This window comes from Amblyomma maculatum, chromosome 6 (assembly GCF_055883805.1).
Source record: "Amblyomma maculatum isolate TAMU_Amacu chromosome 6, ASM5588380v1, whole genome shotgun sequence".
NCBI lineage: Eukaryota > Metazoa > Arthropoda > Arachnida > Ixodida > Ixodidae > Amblyomma > Amblyomma maculatum.
The window spans coordinates 157,338,847-157,360,234 of record NC_139349.1 but is presented as its reverse complement, the minus strand read 5'-3'; positions in this window follow the sequence as shown (position 1 = coordinate 157,360,234).

The window sequence follows — 21,388 nt, the reverse complement described above, 5'->3', positions numbered from 1 at the left end:
TTGCAGAGCTTCAGTAATACATGCTTGCCACATATCTCACTTCAAGAAGCATCAGTGATGTTTGGTAGATACTACATTTTTTTTTTGTTGGTAACATGGAGTGTGGTTTTTAGAATCTGCGAAGTTTCTCTGTTATACTGTGGGGCCTGCTTTTTTTCACGTTTTAGGGCCGTCAGACCCCTCACGCAAGCAATATGACTGTTCAGTTGCATAGTCAATTGATAGTTGGTGAGAAATGTGTGCAAATTCTAGCCGATTACATTAAGCAGGAAGACAGAAGAACAAAACAACATGCAGCACCGCGCTCGCGCTATATCAAAAGTTTGGCCAACATTGTGTGCATTCTGAAACCTATATTGAGGGAAGGGGACGTACTTTGCTGCTTAACCAATTGAAAGAGTATAAAGCGAAGTGCACGCTTCATTAAAGGAAAACATTTATTTGCCTCGTCGTTTCGCAAAGTTCATCACGTGCGATGTACAGGCGACGCAGACGGATAAACAGGTTATATGATAGCCTGTAATCCCTTTATACGCTTCATCGCAAGCACATCATGCGCGTTGAACCTTGCGTGCTGTTTATTAGCCGATGGTGGCTGGTTCTTTGACTGCACATGTATCTAAGTAACTATCATCGACAGCTTCTTGCGTTCCTCGACAAAGGCCGGACAGTGAACGAAACGTCGAAATAAAGTGTGGTTTTCATTCCTGCTGCCCTTTTTTTCCCCACGCACACATGCACGCACACAAACATAAATTTTGAAACAGTTTCTGGCAGTTGAGAAAACCGACAATTTAAAAACATAACTGGATTTATTTCGATTTCTAGATCGAGGTCCAGTCTTTTGCAAGAAAGAGGTCGGACCCTGATGGAAATGTCGAAATAAATTCGCTGTTATGTTTTTGAATTGTTGGTAACTTAATTTTGCATCTCTCTCTCTCCCTCATATTGTAGTGTAGAAGGTATCACCTTCAAGTGGTGCAGCGCAACGGCACGAAGCTTAGACAAGAGAATGGGACAGACACAGCGCTGAAGGTATCACCGCCATGTGTTAGGCGGGAGTTCATCCGTTGGTAGCGGTCAGGACCGGAGGTGTGGTGGGTTAGCTCGTAGACTCTGGTCCGCAAAAGCACTTCTCTCTCAGCCCCTTTTCCGCATCAGCACGCGACACCAAGCAAATTGAAGGGAACTTTATGCAATTTTAACTTTTTGCTCTTCACCTGAAATATTACTGTAATTACTTTAGGGTGGAAGATAATTAAATATAAAGTAGAAGAAAAGACAGGCGCCGATGTTGACAACCGAACCCGCGACCTCTGAATATCGCGTCCTGTGCTCTCACCAACTGAGCTGTATCGACGGCTGTCCAGCCTTCTACTTGTCTGGGTATTACTGCTGCCTGTAGCCAAACCTTGAGAGTGTTCACCTGCGCCACCCATCCGCAGCGGCAGACGTGGAACGTCCTTTGTGCCGTGAGTGCCACGTGGAACGTGATCAAGATGGGAGGGCGCAAGCTGTGCGAGAACTTTCTAATGCTATGCCTATGGCTTCAAGACTGTCAAAACCGAGTCCCTCGCAAGATATTAAGCAGAAAATTGAAGGGAAAATGTGGGGCTTGTCATGCTATAGATAAAGGAGCCAACAGTCGGCGAAGCCAAGAAAAGCATAGGAGATTTTTTTTTTAATTCTTAGTTTTTTTGCTATTGACCTGAATGATTATTATATTCACTTTCAGACTGCTAATTTTTTTTCTCCAAACAGCTTGGCAATGGGTTGAAATTAAAATAAAAAAAAACAACAAAAATGGACAACTTTGGTTCCAATAAAGAAAAAAGCACGACCTTCGATTTTTTCCTTTTAAATTTCCGTCTAGAATCCTCAATCTTCTCAGTTATTAGGGAATTGTTTAAAGTATGAAAATAGATATAAAACTAAGCTCATGTCCTAAAAGTTCATTTTTAGAATTATATTTTCGCATGATGCAGTGAAGTATTGCCTCCGATAAGTTTTCTCGGTATTATGCAGGTCCTGTTCTTTATTTTGGGCAAAATTTGTAGTTCTAGATTAGTAAGTTCTTTTTCACGTTGTTTCGAAATTGGCCAAAATTGAAAAATTTCAAAAGTAGACACCGATTTGATTCGAATTAAAAAGAAAGCATCTTCAATTTTTACTAAAATTCTTCAAGAGCCATTCTGAGTGCTTAATATCAGGCGCTAAAATACATTGCCTTATATATCTTTCAAATATAAAGTTATAAAAGTGAGCGCATGTTTTTATATTATGAAATTACTTAAGGCTGCCTCATAGGAGAAGAAACCCTGATATGTTTTATTCAGTACTGATTGCACGTGGACAGGTTTTGCATTGCACGGTGATCGACGTCATGTACGCCTTTTTTAAGTGGTCTTCCTCTACAATATGTCAAGAGCAGCTCGTTTAACGGCTACCAGGTGGAAACAATGGAAGCGCAGGGTCTCGTATACGCACCGTGCACCGACTATGGGATATAGAGCGCTCTACTATGGGGCGCCACTGCAGGCTCCTAGCGGTCGTTTTTAAAAGTATTTCCGGGATATGAATTGTGGCGGCTCATGAGACGCTGCGAGGACTGGCGATGTTCGCGGGGCCAGTTTGTTTTCTTCAGCTCCTGCCGATTTCTTCGACGGCGGCCTGAAGCTAAAAGTTAAGGTTGACATTTATACACAGGCGGAAACACAGATGATGCTTCAGCCATCTGGGAGAAATTAATGCGTACACGCGCCAGGAGTTTCCTACAAATAAGCGCTAAATGACCAGCTGCATTTTCGATTCTTGCTTTTCTGTGTGTATGCTACATCAACTGATCAATTACTTTGAAATTATTAAAAAATTAAAGAATAATCACTTTTTTCATTTATCCTGCATTTGCTGTGCAAGCTCTTTTATTATGTGCTCGCGTTGACGCGCCTCGATCCAATGTATGGGACATTCTGCGCCACCCGCCATTACACCATGCCAGCATCGCTCTCTGATCGGCATATCGCTTCATTGTCCGATTTCACAATTCTTTAATGCAATGTCGCTAAGGGTCCCGTATTGCAGAAAATACGGCATCGTCGTCGTTCGCCGTGAACGAAGAATGTCGATGGAAAAATTCAGGAGCAGTTTGAAATGTTCAGATTGACGCTTCATTTCTCAAGGAAGTTCCGTAACTAAAAGAAGGTAATTGAGCGGAAATGAAAACTGAGTCAAATTCTAGTGGGGGTGCCAGTCAAACCTAGGACTTTCGTGTTGCGAGACAGACACACACTCATAGGTCGCGAATGGTCGCTGGTTCAAGCTGAATACGGTTTCGAGTAACCGCGGTTAACTCTGCCCGGGTAACAAGTGTATTACTGAATTCGCGATGCAGACGGGGTCCGGCAATGTAATCGCGTTCTGATATTAATGGGCGATGCTCAATAAGCGCCCTGATGACTGAAGCATCCCTCACGAGAGCCAGGCCCGTATAGGCACCATGCATAGTTCTATGAAAAGAATAAAACCTTTTCATTTTTTTTTAAACTCATCTGTGATGTGATACTTTTTTGCCTCTTATGCTGCTGTTGTTCGGCCTGTCCGGTATAGCGTTGCAGTAGTTTTGTTTTAGGCGCCTTCTTCCAGCCTTTCTCTTAGCGAGCCTTTTCGGGACTAATTAACCTGGTGTAGGGACGGACGTCTTTTGCATCAGTCTAGGTTCGCTAGCATTTTTTTTTTCTTTTGTTTTGTCTAGACTATACCTTTATTTCGCTTCCCTCCCTCTTGTATTAGATTTATCAGCATTTTCTATCATTTTTTCTTTGTTTCATTCTCCTGCTCGGTATTAGTTTTTTTGCTGTTAAGTTTTGTGAACCACCATTACAATGCTGTAGGAGGCTGCCAAACTCTATTTTCCACCCCCATTTCATTTCTATTTCATTTCTATTTGTCGCGGTTATCCTGCTTAATATTTCACTCCAGTCTCTCTCTTTTCCTATGTTTTTGTGATTTGAACGTCTGTCTCTCTCACCGCACTTTGTCAGTTTTTGTATATCCGTTGAGGTTGATACATTGAGGTTAAGGTTGCTCCTGACTACAGGTAAAATTAGCTTTGCGGGTTCGACTGGTAATTTGTATATCCGTTGTCTTGCTGCAGTTCTTTGCTTTTGTGTTCTGTTTCCTGTTTTTGTATTGTTTTCAGGTCTAGATGCTACCTTCTGGAGGTTTGGTTTCCGTTTTTTAGGCCAGAGTAGACAATCTTGTGACTTGGACCTCGTTTTCTTTTTCTTTCTTTATTGATATTGTTATAAATACTCTACGCTTTGAAAAGAGGCTTTTTTATTCGTGAGCTCTTGCTCCCTTTTATTTATATTTAATTGGATTCAAGCCCCGTAAAGATTTTGGTGGTACAGGCTCCCCCTCCTTTCTTTTACATATTTTTAGTTGTTCGAGAAGTCAAATAAGGTGAGTAAAATGGGCCTAGCCGTAGCGATGGATTGAATCGCGGTGATGATACATTTTATAGCGTATACATACGGAAATAGGGAAACGCGACAAAGCGAGGGCTTACAATCTTCACTTCGCAGAGCTTATGCATTTAGGTAAAATGAGAAAATATTTAGAGATGCTGCTCTTAACAAGCACCGCTTATGCGTCATCAAATGCATGTACCATGCGCTTTGAGCACCGTGTTTAATTAAAATTCGTACCTGAAGACCATCATATCCGTCTTTAAATTGCACTCAGGGCCTATTAATGGCTTCATGAATTAAGTGTTGTAAAAATATGCAACGCTGCACCAAGTAAATCAACTATTAAAGGTTTGCTCAGTAGCCAACTTATATTATTTTTCCTGTACGAATATTAGCGATCTTTAGAGAATTCACGATGAGCCAATATTACTTAAAATGCTTTCATATCGAAACATGGGACAGGCATGACAAGCGATTTGTTAACACGAGGTGAACTCAAACAGTACGCTCTAGGCCGTATTGCTTGCCGAGCTGGGGCGAGTAAATACAATCTTCAGCGGATTTCGTTTATAGCTTTAATTCTTACATTTACCAAAGTAAAAACTATCGGTGGATATTTTCCTAGTTTGTGTCACATGTGTATTGGCAGCGGATGCTGTTTATGCAACGATGCAAGCGCTGCGGGAATATGATTAAATTCATGACGCGAGGACTGCATAGAAACACACGGCTAGCAGACGACGAGACCGGCTCCGCTCCCGGATTTACTTTCCTCTCCGCCACCAGTGGCGTGGCCGTCGCTTTGCACGGGGCGTATACGTTTCCGCTTGACGTAAGACAATTCATTTTGATGAGGCCGGTCAGTTTGCGAAAGGTTCACGTGTGTCGTTGCGTTGGCCAGTGAGCAGGAATTTGTGGAGAAAGTATGCTACTTAAATTAACAGAATACATCAGTTATGCAGAAACAGCTCCAAAACCGGAAACGCAACAAGAAAGAAAAAGACAAAAAGTAAGCTTAACTAATAAGCAAAATAAGCGATCAGAACATGCACTAAATTAAAGGCATCAGTACAAGAGAATATAAACTAGACATGAAAAGGAATTTTGGGACAGACAGTTCAAACACGAGGATCATTGCGAAAGTTGTTATTGGGTGCAAGCTGACGCGACGTTGGCTTGAAAGAGGCAAACTCGGTGCCTTGAAACGCGCGCTCGGCGTCGGTAATTTGGCCCATAGCTCGCTAGCAGACGAATCACACGATCTGCGCAAAATGCAGGAGTTTATGCGGCGGTGGTGCTTCTGATTGCATAATGTTAATGCATTTTCGCTGTATTTTGAGTCCAATTCCATTCAAATCTGGCGCCATGCGTAAAGTACACGTGCAGTCCTTCACTGCCTTAGTGTGACCGCACCGAATCTCATGAAATAAAAAAAAAATCAGTCTGCCTTTCTTATAACCTTATCTTTAACCTACCCGTATCGTTATTAGGCTGATTGGTCTGATTGGCGCTTCCTATCTCTCAATGTTGCCCCTACCAGTTTTCGTTCCATAGCCCTCTGGGTTGACCTCAACTTAAGTAGAACCCCCTTAGTTAGCCTCCACGTTTCAGCCCCATAGGTGAGTACAGCGAAGCGCTCAAAATCACAAAGGACGAGGAGGGAACAGGACAATAGCGCACCAACATGGTTAACCGACGGAGTTAACAGACGGGTTTCCTTCTGTATCCGATCCAGGATCCTCCCTCCCGCCTTTAGAGCCCTGCTTGGTGGCTTTCCTCCGTCGGTTAACCATGTTGGTGCGCTATTGTCCTATTCCCTCCTCGTCCTTTGTGATTTTGAGCGCTTCGCTGTATTGACGATGAACCAACACGCCCAAACATTTTCCCTTTCATAGGTGAGTACAGGTAAAATGCAACTGTTGTATACTTTCCTCTTGAGCGATACCGGTAAGCTGCTAGTCATAATCTGCGAGTGCTTGCCAAATGCGCTCCATCCCAATCTTATTCTTCTTGTTATTTCCTTTTCATGGTCCGGATCTGCGGTTACTACCTGTCCTAAGTAGACATATTCGCCTACTACTTCCAGTACTTCGCTACCTAATGTAAACTGCTGTTCCTTCCCTAGGCTGTTGAACATTACCTTAGTCTTCTGCACATTGATTTTCAAGCCTGCCTTTCTACTTTTCCTGTCTAGGTCATCAATCATTATTTGCAGTTCATCCCCCAAGTGTTTAGCAAGGCAATGTCATCAGCAAATCGCAGATTACTGAGGTATTCCCCATCTACCCTTATCCCTAACTGCTCCCATTCCAAGTCTTTGAATACTTCCTCTAAGCAAGCTGTGAATAGTACTCGGGAGATTGTGTCTCCTTGCCTAACTCCTTTCTTTATGGGAGTTTTGTTACTTTCTTTATGCAGAACTATGGTTGCTGTGCAGCCACTATATATATCTTCCAGCACTTTCACGTAGTCTACCCCCTGATTTCGCAATACCTGCATCACCGCCGAGGTTTGAACTGAATCAAATGCTTTTTCGTAATCAATGAATGCTATGTATAAGGGCTGGTTATATTCCTAGCATATTTCTATCACCTGATTGATGGTATGGATATGATCGATAGTAGAGTACCGTTTCCGAAAACCTGTTTGATCCTTTGCTTGATTGCAGTCCGAGGTTGTCCTGATTCTATTAGCGATTACCTTAGTAAATACCTTATACATAACAGACAGTAAGCTGTCTGTAATTCTGTAATTTTTCTGTCTGTAATTTTTAAGGTCCTTAGAGTCTCCTTTCTTATGAATGAGGATAATGTTTGCATTCTTCCACGGTTCCGGTACCGTCGATGAGACCAGGCACCGCGTATACAGGGTGGCCAGTTTTTCGAGCACGATATCCTCCCCGTCCTTCAGCAAATCTATAGTTATTTGATCCTCTCCAGCTGATTTCCCCCTTTTCATAGTTTCTAGTGCTTTCTTGACCTCGTCCTTCGTCACTGGTGGAACGTCTGACTGTTTTTCCCTACCGCCAATCTCGTTACGGTCCTGACTACTTTGGCTACTGTAGAGATCTGTATAGAACTCCTCGGCTACTTCGACTCATCATCGTCATCATCATCATCAGCCTGATTATACCCACTGCAGGGCGAAGGCCTCTCCCATATTTCTCCACTTAACCCGGTTCTGTGCTAGCTGCATCCACTTGACCCCTGCGAACTTCTTAATCTCATCTGCCCACCTAACTTTCTGCCGCCCCCTGCTACGCTTTCCTTCCCTTGGAATCCAGTTTGTTACCCTCAGCGACCATCGGTTATCCTCTCTTCGCACTACATGTCCTGCCCATGTCCATTTCTTCTTCTTAATTTCTACTAGAATGTCGGTAACTTGAGTTATTTCTCTGACCCACTCTGCACGCTTTCTATCTCTTAATGTTACCCCTACCATTTTTCGTTCCATAGCCCTCTGGGTTGTCCTCAACTTAAGTAGAACTCTCTTGGTTAGCCTCCACGTTTCAGCCCCATAGGTGAGTACAGGCAAGACGCAACTGATGTATACTTTCCTCTTGAGCGATACCGGTAAGCTGCTAGTCATAATCTGCGAGTGCTTGCCAAATGCGCTCCATCCCAATCGTATTCTTCTTGTTATTTCCTTTTCGTGGTCCGGGTCTGCGGTTACTACCTGTCCTAAGTAGACATATTCGCCTTCTACTTCCAGTATTTCGCTACCTAATGTAAACTGCTGTTCCTTCCCGAGGCTGTTGAACATTACCTTAGTCTTCTGCATATTGATTTTCAAGCCTACCTTTCTACTTTTCCTGTCTAGGTCATCAATCATTATTTGCAGTTCATCCCCCGAGTTGCTTAGCAAGGCAATGTCATCAGCAAATCGCAATTACTGAGGTATTCTCCGTCTACCCTTATCCCTAACTGCTCCCATTCCAAGTCTCTGAATACTTCCTCTAAACAAGCTGTGAATAGTACTGGGGAGATTGTGTCTCCTTGCCTAATACCTCTCTTTATGGGAATTTTGTTACTTTCTTTATGCAGAACTATGGTTGCTGTGCAGCCGCTATATATATCTTCCAGCACTTTCACGTATGGCTCGTCTACCCCCTGATTTCGCAATGCCTGCATCACCGCCGAGGTTTCAACTGAGTCAAATGCTTTTTCGTAATCAATGAATGCTATGTATAAGGGCTGGTTATATTCCGAGCATTTTTCTATCACCTGATTGATGGTATGGATAGGATCGATAGTAGAGTACCGTTTCCGAAACCCTGCTTGATCCTTTGCTTGATTGCAGTCTAAGGTTGTCCTGATTCTATTAGCGATTACCTTAGTAAATACCTTATACGTAACAGACAGTAAGCTGATTGGTCTGTAATTTTTAAGGTCCTTAGAGTCCCCTTTCTTGTGAATGAGGATAATGTTTGCATTCTTCCATGGTTCCGGTACCGTCGATGACACCAGGCACTGCGTATACAGGGTGGCCAGGTTTTCTAGCACGATATCCCCCCCGTCCTTCAGCAAATCTGTAGTTATCTGATCCTCTCCAGCTGATTTCCCCCTTTTCATAGTTTCTAGTGCTTTCTTGACCTCGTCCTTCGTCACTGGTGGAATGTCTGACTGTTTTTCCCTACCGCCAATCTCATTACGGTCCTGACTACTTTGGCTACTGTAGAGATCTGTATAGAACTTCTCGGCTACTTTGACTATCTTTTCCATATTAGTGATGACGTTGCCCGCCTTGTCCCTTATCGCATACATCTGGTTTTTGCCTATGCCCAATTTCTTCTTTACCGCTTTAAGGCTTCCCCCGTTCTTTACAGCATGCTCAATTTTCTCCATGTTATACTTCCTAATATCAGCCACCTTGCGCTTATTGATTAGCTTTGATATCTCGGCCAATTCGATCTGGTCTGTTGGATTGGAAGCTTTCATACTCTGGCGTTTCTTAATCAAATCTTTCGTCTCCTTAGACAGCTTACCGGTATCCTCCGCCTACTTCTACCGCGCACTCAGTAATGATATCTCTGAAATTATTGTTCCTTGCCTCTAGGGTAATGTCGCCATCCTCAGTTAGAGCTGAAAACCTATTCTGTAGCGAGATCTTGAACTCTTCTGCCCTCCCCCTCACCGCTAATTCGTTGATGGGTTTCTTTCTTACTAATCTGTTGCGTTCCTTCTTCAGATTTAGGCTAATTCGGGACCTCACCATCCTGTGGTCACTGCATCGCACTTTCCCGATTACCTCTACATCCTGCATAATGGCGGGGGTTGAACACATTATGAAGTCGATTTCATTTTTAGTCTCTCCGTTAGGAGTTTTCCATGTCCATTTCCGGTTCTTCCGTTTGCTGAAGAAGGTATTCATGATTCGTAAGTTATTGCGCTCTGCAAACTCAACTAGTAACTCCCCCCTGCTATTCCTAGAACCAATGCCATAGTCACCTACTACCTTGTCTCCTGCCTGTTTTTTCCCTACCTTGGCATTGAAATCGGCCATTAGTACAGTATACTGCGTCTTTACGTTTCGCATTGCCGATTCTACATCTTCGTAGAAGCTTTCAACTGCCTGGTCATCATAACTACATGTAGGTACATAGGCCTGTACAACCTTCAGTTTATACCGCTTATTAAGCCGAATTACGATGCCTGCAACCCTCTCATTAATACTATAGAATTCATCTATATTACCCGCTATATACTTATTGACGAGGAAACCTACTCCTAGTTGTCGCCTCTCTGGTAAGCCTCGATAACACAGTACATGCCCATCTTTCAGTACAGTATATGCCTCATTCGGCCTCCTAACCTCACTAAGCCCTATGACATCCCATTGCATGCCCTCTAGTTCCTCTAACAGCACTGCTAAGCTAGCTTCACTAGCTAGGGTTCTAGCATTAAACGTTGCTAGGGTCAGTTTCCGATGGCGGCCTGTCCAGCGGAGCCAGACTTTCTTAGCACCCCCTGCTGCGTCACAGGTCTGACCGCCGCCGTGGGCAGTTGTTCCGCAGCCGCTGGTGACTGAGGGCCGGGGTTTTATGGAGCCTCTACTTCGACTACCGCGCACTTAAGAGGGAGGAGGAGGAAATAACTTTTATTGTCCAATATAATTGTCTTCCCCCTACGCCGGGCACTAGACGGGGAGACACCACTTTAGATGTTGGCCGGAAGGCCTTTTGTCCCGGCGGCCGCCAGTCGGACGAGGCGGAGCTGGATCGCAGGGTGCGAACCACGCAGCTGGGTCTCCCAGGATTCTTTAGAATCGATATACAGCGCCCTCCCAGAAGAAATTTGGCATCGCCAGACTATATGGTCCAGGTACCTTCTCAAACCGCATTATGTGCAGTCATCCGATCTCGCATTTAAAGAAAACCTTTCTTCACCGGGAATCGAACCACTACTCTTCCGATCCCCAGCCGAGCGCGCAAACGACTACTCTACTTTAGGCTCGTCCGAAGCAGATCGTAGTTCTTGTCTAACGTAAGAATGATAGTAGCAATAACAATGACGATGCAGGTAGTGATAATAATGATAGTAGCGATGACAAGGACTGTGCAGTTAGTGAAAACAGTCCTGTAAAGTGACATTCGCCATTTCTGCTCTTAAGCAGACAAGCGCGGTCGCGTAATATTTCTTCCCATCTTTCATTCTGGGGTGGTACATATGCTTTCCGTTTGCGAGGCATGTATTCGCAGGGAAGGGATTGTTGAGGTATTCTGCAACATTCGGGAGTATGGCAGACACTGCGTGTTTAGCGGCACTTCGCGCCGAATATGCACTTCTTTTCTTTGATCAGGCACGAACCGGCGCTTCTCAAAATGAAGCTTTCAGACAGCGCTTTTGTCTCCAGCGGTTTGTCACCGCAGAGAGGATTTTCTCTTACCGCTTTTTGCGATCATTATCCTAGGGAACGTTGAAGAAAAAGTATTCTAATGGACTTTAACTCCAGAGTAACTAGTGCGAAAACCTGGTGCATAGCAGGGATGGTGCTGGTGCTTCGGCATGTGACACGTTTACACACCCCGACCGAGGAATTCAATGTTCCAAGCCGAGAACAACTTATACATGCCTCGGAAACGTGCACGTTTCTTCCAGTGGGACCCCGTGTTGCCAGCGCTTCAGAATTAACTTCGACCCCAGAGCCCCAATTTTCCAATTGGACAAGCAAGGAAAGACCTGAACATGTCACCAGGGACTCCTTTGAGCGTGTCGCTCGCTGACCGATTTCTTGCGACGGTTTCAAGTGGCAGAGCACCTAAGCCGATCTGCGGCGTGACGTCTTCTTCCTCCTTCTCCTCCCTGTGACAGGAAAATTCAAGAATGCATGTTCGCTGTACTCGTATTCATCGTCGTGATCTCAGGCATGAGACGATTTCATAACCTGCTACTCCGCGAGACCACAAAACAGCGCGCCCACCATTGTCACTTCCGTCTTCGTCAAAATGGAGTGTTTTTTTTGCTGCCAAAACAGCTCTGCACATGGGAATAACCATAATATCCTCCTCGCATAAATACTTGAACATATTCTAAGATAACGCTTAAGGCTGTCGTCATGAGGGTATTATTACACACAGGGTGGTAAAAAAATAATAAACAAAAGATACAAGAAGGAACATATATCATGAGAACTGAGGAAAAAAAGAAAAAAGAAACACGCAATAACTGAATTCTCAGCATGTATCACAATGTGTCCGAAAAACAAAACCCAACCATTGATTCGATCATAGGTTCGATATATCGACATACAATCAGCAGCAGTGGTACCGAATGTTCCTGGCGCTTGCCGAAGTCCACCCTTGATATGCCACAGGTTGATCTCTATGAATTTGTACTCATAGAATGTGTGGCTGCCGCTGCTGGTGAGCGGCCCTGTTCTAATAAAAATATATAAATGTCTCGTATGCAGCAACTCGTTTGGCGACGACGAAATTTACCTGTCTTGTTCGGGATGTCAATTGAGTCGTCATGTGGGCGCCTGCCCGGGAGTAACTTTAACTGCGGACCGGAAAAATCCGAGGCTGCCATAAAGTCCTGGAAATGGGCCAATTGCAAAACAGCCAATGCCCAAAGTGGTTCATCTCATGCTTGTCATTCTGATCGAAATGAAAGTGAAAGTATATGCTTTGGAAGAAATTAAGAAAAGAGTGATAAATGTCGAACAATTAATGTAAGAAATGTCTTCCAATTATTGACGAGGTCATCATTCAGATGAAGCAGTAAAATGCAGACATTGCAGACCTATGCAAACGTATGGAAAAGCTGGAGGTCAAAGTAAATGACCAGGAAATTCAATAGCTTCGGCAGGAAATGACCTCGATCAGTACAGGATGACGACTCAATCTAGAAGTGCATGGTCTTTCCTTGCATAATAGTAAAAATCTGCTAGCAAATACTTAACCCATCGCAGACGATCTGTAGCGGGCCAGAAATTGAATCCACCCACCCCCTTCCACTGTAGCCACGAGCTGAGGCAACAGACGTTGAAAGTGAGAAAGCTAGTACCGACAAGAACGTAAAGTTTCCACCCGCTCTTGTCCGCTTTACTTCCTGTAGAAGAATACATGCTGGGCTCGAAAATAAGACTGCACTGAAAGAATCAAAGAAAAACATTAAATTCAATGAGAACCTCACAGCTCAAAACAAAGTTTTTCTGAATAAATGGATGAAAATGATTATCAGTTTGCGTGGCACACAAATAGTAAACGGTTCGTACATCGTGCCACTCACTTTCGGGTTATCATAATTCTCACGATGGAAGACACCGATAAAATAAGGTAGAGACAGTATACGCCAGTCTCTTTGTTTATTCGTCCTTAAAATGGCAATTCCTTTCAATGAATGCAATTAATACGACAAGAAAATTCATTGAAAAAAGCAAAACATTTCGTCGTGAAAACCGGCTTTCTGTGTTCCCTTTTAATGCCTAAAGGTTAAAAAGTGAGCATGAGTCTGTCTATCTGCTCCTACTTAAATCAGACCACGAATTTGATATTATGGCTTTTTCTGAGACATTATTACGTGATGAGTCTTATGCGGTCCACTTCCCAGGATATAGATGTGCTTCACTTCCCTGGAAAAATAAAAAAAAAGGGAAGTGTAGCTTTTTATGTCAAATTCAACTTTTTCTTTGATGTCAGTCGCGAGTTCACTGTTACACTCGATGCCTACGAATCCCTCGCTGATTGTGCTAGCACTATATTTCTCGTTATTAATGCGTAAGCATTGTATGGCTTTGTTTCCAGCTTTATATTATCACGAGTTTGTCCACACGATTATATTCGAACGAACAAGTTTATATGAAAAAGAATGTTTGCATCAGATAGAGTCTAAAAAGTCTCGTATAGGAAATCGGGAGGCGTATTGTGGCTCGTTAGTTAATTAATTACAGCCAATTAAGTCAATTGGAGGTCGAAATAGCCGGAATGGGTTATGTCAACGTCCAAAGGGGGTCATGTGGTACTCGACCTCGGGTGACCTAGACCTGATTTCCGGTGGCGGGAAATTTGAATTGTGAGAACGTGAACGAGCGGAAAAGGACGTGATTTGCGTGCACAAATAGATGGCAATGGTAAGAAAGTGTGTATAGATAGGTAAACAACCAACCGCAGTCTGGAAAATTGCGACAGCACTGCAGAATTTGCAGCGTCTGAGCCTTGCTGCTGCACACGTTACATTGCGCCCTTTGTCGAACACAATCAGCCTTCCGTTGGACGGATAAAAGTTTACGAGCGTTCTATAATTGGTCTACAGGAAAGGAAAGGAGAAATATCTCTCACTCGTGGAATCCCGCTGACACATAGCGCGAACAACACAGCAACGCTTAGGCTTATGCATTTCTCCTGTGCAGATTCTGCGGTGGTCTCAGAAAATTTTTAGAGGCCACCAACTGGAGTTATATCTAACCTGTTAGATTTCATTGAACACATGTTTGATTACTGTTCACACCTCCGGGAACGTGATTTTGTTACGGCCGATTTTAATATTTATATACTTTGTTTAGAACACAGCGCACCGGCATTTGGGATGTGTTCTTTTCTTTTGGCTACGAAAATGGTATCACTGTTCCTACTAGAGTGACGAATGTATCTGAAACCCTCCTTGACTTTTGCTTCACGGCGCAGAAAACTGGTCTATTAGGCGGGTGTCCTTATATCAGAAAGAAGTCAGCAATCACATGCCGATATTTGTAGATTTTTACGCCAGAAACAGAAGTACATTGATAACGTGAACATGACGCGCGACTATCATAACAGAGCAATAAATGAGAGCACGAAGGCTATTTTTGAAAAAAAAAAAAAATCAGCAATAGACTGGTCTTGCATTTACAACTTCCGAGATCCTATGGAGGCTTTCTGCTGTTTTACTGCAATATTCGAATAGCTTTGTGAGGAGAATGTTTTTTTTTTAAGAGAGGCTAAATGCAATAGCAAACGCAGGAAACCATGGATTGACAACGAGCTGTTAAAAAGAATAAAAGAGCGAGAACGGCTTTTTGCTCCTTTTATGAATACAAAGAATCTAGAGTACTTAATAAAATTTAAAAAGGTAGAAAATAGACTGACCTATGTTATAAAATTCGCATGCGAAATTTATTATGAGAACAAATTCACTAATCTTATTATTAGTCCCCAAAAATTCTGGTAAGCTGTAAATGAACTGCTTCCTCCTGAAAAAGAAAGCCCTGCTGCTGAGATAAGTGATAAATGAAGGATATACACCAGAGTTTCACTCGCGAATAGTTTAATCAACATTTCTTGTAAAGTGGATCCTCAAGCACTTCGGACACTTAAAATCTTATGTATAGATCCTATATTTTCCGCGTGATTCCGTTCTCTCAACGGTAGGGTCCTCTGAGCAGCGTCACCTGGCGACAGGTAGCGGAAATATTGTAAAAATGAATAAGAGCGTATTTAAAGCCTTCTGTACTCGTTGCATCGGTGGCGCAACGGATTAACATTACTTACCCAAGCGCCCAGCGAGTAAAATAATATGTTCGAATCCTGTTTTCGTAACTTTTTTCTGAATGTCGTGTTTAAATTGCAACATTAAAATAAGCTACCAATACCTTTCCTGGGGAGTGTTCCCCTTTGGGTTGCATCATGTGATGTTTTTAATTCTTAATAGGCACAAAAGCAGCTGTGATTATAGCCACGAGACAACAGCATGACAACGCAACGCTATTTAATTATTTTCTGCCTTTAGTGAGTGTATGTTACCTTCAGGTTGCGTTCAGACACACCTCTCGGTAACAATCACCCTTTAACCCGCTGAGAGGCAATCGGTGACGAAGAAGTTGCGGGACCCTACCGTTGAGGAGACGGAATTACGCTATATTTCCGCCTGTATAAGCAGATCTTTTTTTTTTCGCACCTACAGATGAGACAGAAATAGCGGACCTCCTGTTCAAGCTAAAGAACTTGGCCGCGGTATCGACGGCATGAAAACACAGTCTATCAAAACAGTCGCCGCTTACATTAGTGAACCCCTTTCATACATCGGCAACCTGATATGGTCAACTGGTATTTTTCCAGATGAATTATAAATCACGAAAGTATCCATGATATTTAAAGGGGGTGACAGGAATGACATTTTCAACTACAGACTAATTTCTATCCTGCCAATTTTTTCAAACGTAGTCGAACAGGTAATTAATGAACGTATGCTAAATTTCTGCAATGCAAGTAATAATATATTCGATAAACAGTACGGGTCTCGAAAACATCAATGTACGGAAACAGCACTGCTACACATTAGGAAAAATCGTGAACAACTTTGAGAATAAGCTGTTTACGATAGGAATATTTCTTGACTATAAAAAGACGTTTGACTCCATCGAACACGATATCTTATTGCTAAATTTAAGTGAGTATGGCATAAGGGTAATGGTTCTTTATCTAGTGAAAAGCTCTTTAAGTAATCGGCTACAGTGCACAGAAATACTTAGTTCGAGATCCGCACTAGGAGAAATCGAATATGATGTCCCACAAGGGTCTATTATCAGTTGGCTTCTTTTTCTTTTGTGGATGAATGACGCTATTAACGTGCCCCTAATAGCGAACATTATCCTATATGCTGATGACACTAACGTATTTTTTTTTCAGGTGAAGGGTAATGTACTGTTCAGCGCGAAGCTAATATCTGGCTAAAGAACCTTTTTGAATAACTAAGAACGAGTAAATTAGAGCTTAAAATTAAAAACAAGAAACAAAGTACATCGTTTTTCGCCCGCGTGGTAAGCATATTGACGAAAACATAGTGCTAAAATATAATGGTGAAGCCATCCAGCGCTCCGAATCTTATAGATTTCTTGATGCTGTGTTTGAAGAAAACTTGAACTGGTTAAATCATATTGACAGCATAAAAACAGTAATGTGAGATCCATCGGTGTTATCAATAAACTGTGAAGCCTGCTGCCCTAACAACGGAAAAATCAGCTCTATAATACTCTAGTGCATTCATGCCTTCAATGTTCCTTATTCGGTTTGGGAACTAGAAACGAATAGTACATATTATAAAGAATGCACTTTACAGGACTGATACGGACCCACTTTTCAAAAACAGTGTGCTAACAATGAAAACGTCATCAACAGAAAAACAGAAATTGCCATATTACTCGCCATCAAACTTAATGAAACAATTTTTCCAGAAATATCTGCTGAAAACATGACTACAACTTATGGTACACAACTTATAACAAGGGTAAAATATTGTTACGCGATGACGAAGTGTTTCCTTCTCTTGCCTCGCGGAAGGGACAAGGTGATGACGAAGAAGTGGGACTGGTTCCGCGTTGCTGCTTACTGCTATGCCAGTTGAGGCTGTTGTAAATGCACTGTAAATACATCGCGTTTCCACGTAACATCTTGGTGGAGGTGTGGCCGTTGATCCCGGCGTCAACCTTCACACGACGGAACTCCGCAGCGGCCGCCTGCTTTCCTGCCCAACGATGCCTCAAGATATCGTCCCCACACCAACGAGGGCCTTGCCATCGGTCATCCTCACACACCCGCGCGATCCTGGCAGTTTCACTGGTACCGGCACTACGGACGTGGTCGAATGGATACGCAAGTACGAACGTGTGAGCACCTATAATCGCTGGGACCCGACCCTCATGCTAGCGAATGTTGTTTTTTACCCCGAGGGCACTGCGCTAGCCTGGTACGAGACTCATGAAGATTAGCTCACCAGTTGGGATAGTTGCAAATAGAAGCTCCGCGAACTCTTTGGAAAGCCTCTTGGTCGAGAGCTTACAGAACAGCGAACCCTCGAGACCCGTCTCCAGACAGCTACTGTGTCATACGTGGCCTACATCCAGGACATCCTCACCCTTTGCCACAAAGTAGATCACAACATGTCGGAGTCCGCCAAAGTTGGTCATATCGTGAAGGGCATCACAGACGATGCATTCAACTTGCTTGTGTACAAAGATTGCAACACAGTTGATGCCATCATCAAAGAATGCCGCCGTTTTGAAGACGCCAAAAGTCGTCGCATAGCCCATTCATTTGACCGCCTTCCAAATACTGCTCCGACTTCTTCGTGTCAAGATTTGCCGTCCCAACACCAGCCAACATCGATCGAAAATGCAACCCGTATCGTCCGCCGCGAACTCGAGGCCATCGCTCCTGCTACCTTGCCGCCACATTTGACCGACGGTCACCACCCGGACGTTCCCCTAATTCAGGCCGTTGTCCGCCAAGACCTCGCCACCTTGGAACTCAACTCGGTTGCTGCTGTCAGCCGGCTCCCTTTCGCCGACGTTCGCGCAGTTTATCCTGGTCGACCTCCTTATGACACCGACGTTCGCACAGCTTATCTTGGCCGGCTTGCTTATAACCACGACGTTCACAACCTTTATTCTGGCCGACCTGCCTATGCTGTCCCGCGTCGACGTAATCCAGACGAATGGCGCACATCCGATAACCGACCTATTTTTTTTTGCTTGCTTCTGTGTCAGCCATATCGCCTGTCAATGCCGAAATCGTTGGTTCCAGCCACAAAGGTCCCGCCTTCCGCCCTCATCTATCAACCATGACCGCTCTCGTCCCTTCTCACCTCGTCACGACCCTTCCAGCACAGCCGCTGATACCGAGTCTTCACGCCTCAACCTGTCCCCCTCCCCCCACAGCCGTCAGTCCCATTCCCCCAAAGCCGTCGCTTCTCATCTCCCAGTACATATGGCCGCTTCCCGACGGAAAACTAGGCGCTGCAGAGTCTAGAGGTTATGCCACAATCTCAAATCCTCGCATAGCTCTTCGTACGCGCCGTAATTTGCTCCCCGTGCTCGTGGATGGCACAGCCGTTCAAGCCCTCAATGATACCGGTGCGTAAGTTTCTGTCATGGGCCCAGAACTCCGTTCTCGCTTGCGAAAAGTGCTGAATCCTGCCCCTATACAGGTTGTGCGTGTTGCAGATGGAGCAACGTCAAAGGTTATTGGCTTGTGATCTGCCAGCGTAACGATTTCTGGCCGCCATACTACTGTCCTCTAACACAGTTCTGCAGCATTGTCCTCACGACATCATTCTTGGCCTCGACTTTCTTTCTGACCATGCAGCCATCATAGGCGGTGCTACAAGCGTCGTTGAACTTGACCTCCCCTCTCCTTTCTACCCACCCTCTCCTCTTCTGCACCGCCTTTGTAGTATCCACTTTGTCCGCCTGCCACCTGAAGCCGCAACTTATGTTACATTCTGCTCTGTACCCTCTATATCGTTACCCAAGCCATTGATGCTCCGCTAACCCAAAGCGTTGCCCTCGCTCATACCGTCGTCACAATGACCGCGAGCCAAACATGCCTCCCTGTTTTAAAGTTTGCGTCGAAAATCCAGCAACTCCCGCAAGGCATCTCGCTCGCCACTCTCTGTCCTATGAATGAATGTGATCTCTCGGTTGTGGCCACCGGTTTAACGCCCTCCTCTGACTGCTCTTTATCTGAAGTTTCCAGACTCCAAGACTACGCCAAGATGACCAATCCGGAGTTTTCTCCTCCACATGCTCATGCTCCACATGTCGTCTGCTGGCATCTTTCAGAGCCATTTTTGATTTTGATCAACGCCCACTTTCTCGAACTGCTCTTGTGCAACATCGCATAAACACCGGCGGCGCTGCTCCTATTTATCGCCGCTCTTATCGCGTATCCGGCGCAGAACGCCAGGTAAACCAAAAGGAGGTTGACAAGATGCTCGTTCAAGACATCATCGAACCATCAACGAGCCCGTGGGCATCCCGAGTCGTTCTGGTTAAAAAGAAAGACAGCAGCTGGCGCTTTTCCGTTGATTATTGCCATCTCAACAGTATAACTAAAAACGACGTCTACCCTCTTCCCAGAATCGATGATGCCTTTTATAGCCTGATTTCAGTGACACGGAGGCTCTTCGTTTTGCTCGGCTGGAAGCTTCACAGCACGATGTCGCACTATTTGAGAAGACCGTGAGCAGGAGAATTTCTGCGTCCTGGAGAAACCATCACGCAGCTGGTGCAGTGGGATTCCACTTCCGGCTTCGCTAGCGAGTGGACGTGTGTGTAATCGGCTCAATCGAAGCGGCTTCAGCGGCCCAGCAGGGCAGCGGTAATAGGTCTTTTGCCGCTGTTTCTTCAGCAGGGTGTGAATACCAGGTAGTTTTACCGAGTTTGCCTACAGGGCGTTTTGTTGTGAACACAGTTTTTTTTGCACTGTGATATCAGGGCTCGCCCTTACCGGGTGGAAGATTTCCGCGATGCGCTCGCTGAATTATCACTTCTACCGGAAGTCATCACCATCGGAGACTATAGGATGAGCCATGTGTGGGCCGTTACTTTCAAGGATGAAGACGCCGTGAAGAAAATTGTTAGTTCTGGTGAGCTGGGTGTGAAAAAGTGTCGGTGTCTCGTCATCGACCCAGCTAACCAGGATGTATGCATGAAAGTGCACTGGCTTTTACACAGTGTTCCGGACGAAGACGTGAAGCTCGCATTTGCAGCCTTTGGCAAGGTCACCAGCGGTGGCGCATGCAGGGCATGGTGGACAAAGGGTATACTACACGGCATGTGACCCTGAATCTGAAGCCGGGATTAAAGCTCGAAATCCCCCACCAGGTGAGCGTCGCCGGTGAGCTCGCACTTGTGATCGTGCCAGGGAGAGCGCTCTGTCTACGCCGCCGCGGCACCGACCACATTCTCCGGGAGTGCCGTATACCAAGGTGTAGGTGCCTGCCGACGGTTCTGTCACGAGGAGGGCCAGTGCGAGCGGACCTAGGCAAAAGTGACCGGGCCCGTGAACGCTGTTGTGACCGTGCATGGTCCGCACTTGCGCGCACTATTGTTCGCCTGTGGGCATGGATATGTGCTGTTGGTGCAAGGGCTCTAAGTGAGCCTGTTTCCATGAATTTTTTTGTGTGAGCCTGCTTTGCTTTGTCGAGACCCTGCAAATGCCAAATTGGCCCTGTCAAGGGAACCTCAAGAAAAGTACAAAGAAATGTCGCCCTGTGGGAAATAGCCGGAAGCGCTTTGTTCAACTCTTCAACCTTCCCGTCGAGAGGCGCTTTTGTCAAGTGAGGAATGCCTATTGTCCAAAGGATACGACAGAGTGACACGTCCGCTGACGTACAGACCAAGAAAGGAGCATGACGAATACGGCCATTAGAGGAATTGCCGGGAATGCAGGAAAGATTTGCAATTGTCGGAAAGGGACAATGCTAGGAGCAGTATGTGGCGCGCAAGAGCACTTGGGTTTCTGAGAAGGAAATCCACTTTCCGGAACCACCATATCGGATCTTTCCTGAAAAATAGAAATGTACCTCCTCGCCGTACCCAAGCTCTACCCGCCAACAAGTGACCACGCCCAACGAAACAATACCGGACCAGTCAGTGCATCAGACCATCAGTGCAGTGATGTGTTCGATTGGATGCCGATATCTGAGGGGCGTGCCCTGGAACTG